This window comes from Nanorana parkeri, unplaced genomic scaffold (assembly GCF_000935625.1).
Source record: "Nanorana parkeri isolate BGI_ZX_2015 unplaced genomic scaffold, ASM93562v1 scaffold1469, whole genome shotgun sequence".
In the NCBI taxonomy this organism is placed as follows: domain Eukaryota; kingdom Metazoa; phylum Chordata; class Amphibia; order Anura; family Dicroglossidae; genus Nanorana; species Nanorana parkeri.
The window spans coordinates 68,306-70,799 of NW_017307737.1; positions in this window are offsets into that span (position 1 = coordinate 68,306).

Below are 2,494 nucleotides of genomic sequence, written 5' to 3' on the forward strand. Positions count from 1 at the left end.
ATGTGCAGGCGTCATCCAACATCTTTCAGGCTGTCCCAGAAAGTGGCCGATGTGGCTCTGCCAAGCATACAAGTTTATTCTGTATTAATGGATGGCGCCCAGCCTAGTGGCCTACTAGTGCTAGTGTAAATCTGCTATATATACTGGTTTACATGCTGCTCATCTCCAGGGGATGGACACCATGCTGTGAAAAGTTTTGGCATAGTGCGAGGGTTGGGTGTGATGTGGCTACACGTCCTGGGCTTTCTCTAGTAGGATACAGGCTTAAAGGGACAGCCCACATAAAACCGTTATTTCAGAATGGCTGCTATCATCTCTCAGGGACTCCAGTGGTGAGCTTTGTAGTTCCCAGCTCCGCCCACCTGCCACAACCACAGAGATCAGCTTTTCCCTCTTGGATTTTCCATTTATTTTCCATTACAGTCAAGGCCGGATTTACTCTCTCTGCTGCCCCAAGGCCATGCCAGGTTCCTCAATGCACCCCCTACCCCCTACCGCCACCCATGGAGAATGGCTGACCTGCAGGCTGCCTACAATGTCTGTCGCCGAGATCACTTGTACAAAACAAGTGGCGGCTTCCCCGCTGAACATTTATCTCTGCTTGCCCAAAGCAGGGCTGAATGTAGAAGACAACTACCCGCCCGGGCATCAGGAGATAGGAATTCCACAAGCGTGCTGCCCCTCAACTCCCTGCTGCCCTGATGCCGTGCCTTGGTTGGCCTTGTGGGACATCCGGCCCTGATTACAGATCATGCAGCTACCCCATGCAGGGTAGAACTATGAAATGTAGCAGAGGGCTCTTACCACCCATTGCCTTCAAATAGCCACCCAGCACCTGCCTATGAAGGGAACAAAGGTTTTCTGTGACTGTTTTGTTTCCTCGTTTCTAATTATCTCTGTCGCAAAAATTCTCCAAAATTCCTCATATTGCGGTTTTCACTTTCTGTATTCCATAACTAGGGGGCCGCTCATGTCGCTCAGCGATGCTCGGTGCGGGTCTGCAGGAGGGGAAGGAAACATAATGGTCTGGATCCTTCTATCGTACATTGTGTCCCTGCAGTTATGTAACCCCCTCCTGTCCTGTGTGATGGAGATGACATAACTCCTCTGCAGGCCTTACTGCGGCATCGCTGCGCACCGTGCAACCTCTGCTCAGGACACCAACCTCATAAGAATGAACCAAAGGCAGCGCAGAGCCCGCCGGAATGAAAAACCTCTGAAATAAGAACTGTCATGTATGCAAGCATTGCCATCCTTTCCCTCTGATAATACCCCAGACCTGGCTGTCATGATGAGCGGTACTTTCTCCGAGCATGGGGCGCTTTCTTCACCCTGCCTTCAATTGCTGCATGCTTGTTCTGTGTCAGTAATAGAAAGGTATTGAAGGCATTGGATCGGTAGGACAGACAGGAAACCGGCATTTTCAGAAGTGCAGCAGTGACAGTGTTCCGTCCTACCAGTACAGTGTGTGTGACGGAACAGAAATCTCAGATTATATATAATGAGGAAAGAGGAACACAAAGTTTATATATGGAGCCGGATGTGTCATCTCATCTTTTACATGGAGCTGATTTTCCCCGCGGTGTACTCTGACCCCTCTGATCAACCGTGTACACAGAAGACCTGACCCACTTCCTGTCATGTCATACAACATGTGTGTACATTCTATCTCCCTCTCCCCACCTGCCCTTTTCATCTCTCTCCCTCTCCTTCCCCCTTCTCCTTCTCCTTCACTCCTCTCTCTCCTTCACTCCTCTCTCTCCTTCTTCTCCCTCACTTCTCTCTCTCCTCCCTCACTCCTCTCTCTCCTTCTTCTCTCCTTCTTCTCCCTCACTTCTCTCTCTCCTCCCTCACTCCTCTCTCTCCTTCTTCTCTCTCTCCTTCTCCCTCACTCCTATCTCTCCTTCACTTCTCTCTCTCCTTCTCCCTCACTTAGGGTTGCCACCTGTCCAGGATTCACCCGGACAGTTCGGGTTTTGAATGCTCTGTTCGGGTTTCATTGCAGCAGATACCCGGACACAAGGTGTCAGGCAGACCAGGGGCAACCAAAATTAAGATAGGGGCTACTGGCCCCCCACTGGAAATAGTCTCACCTGTAATATTTGCATATGAATGGGTGGCGCTATTTAGATATGAATAACCCACGACTAATTCTCCCCAAAAAATGTCTGCGCGTCTCTACAGTGTTCGGGTTTCGCTTGAAGTAAAGGTGGCAACCCTACCCCCACTTCTCTCCTTCTCCTCCACTCCTTCTCCCTCACTCCTCTCTCTCCTTCTCCTCCACTCCTTCTCCCTCACTTCTCTCTCTCCTTCTCCTCCACTCACTCCTCTCTTTCTCCTCCACTCCTCTCTCTCCTTCTCCACTCCTCTCTCTCCTTCTCCACTCCTCTCTCTCTCTCCTCCACTTCTCTCTCTCTCTCTCTCTCTCTCTCTCTCTCTCTCTCTCTCTCCACTCCTCTCTCTCTCTCTCTCTCTCTCTCTCCCCTCCCTTTTC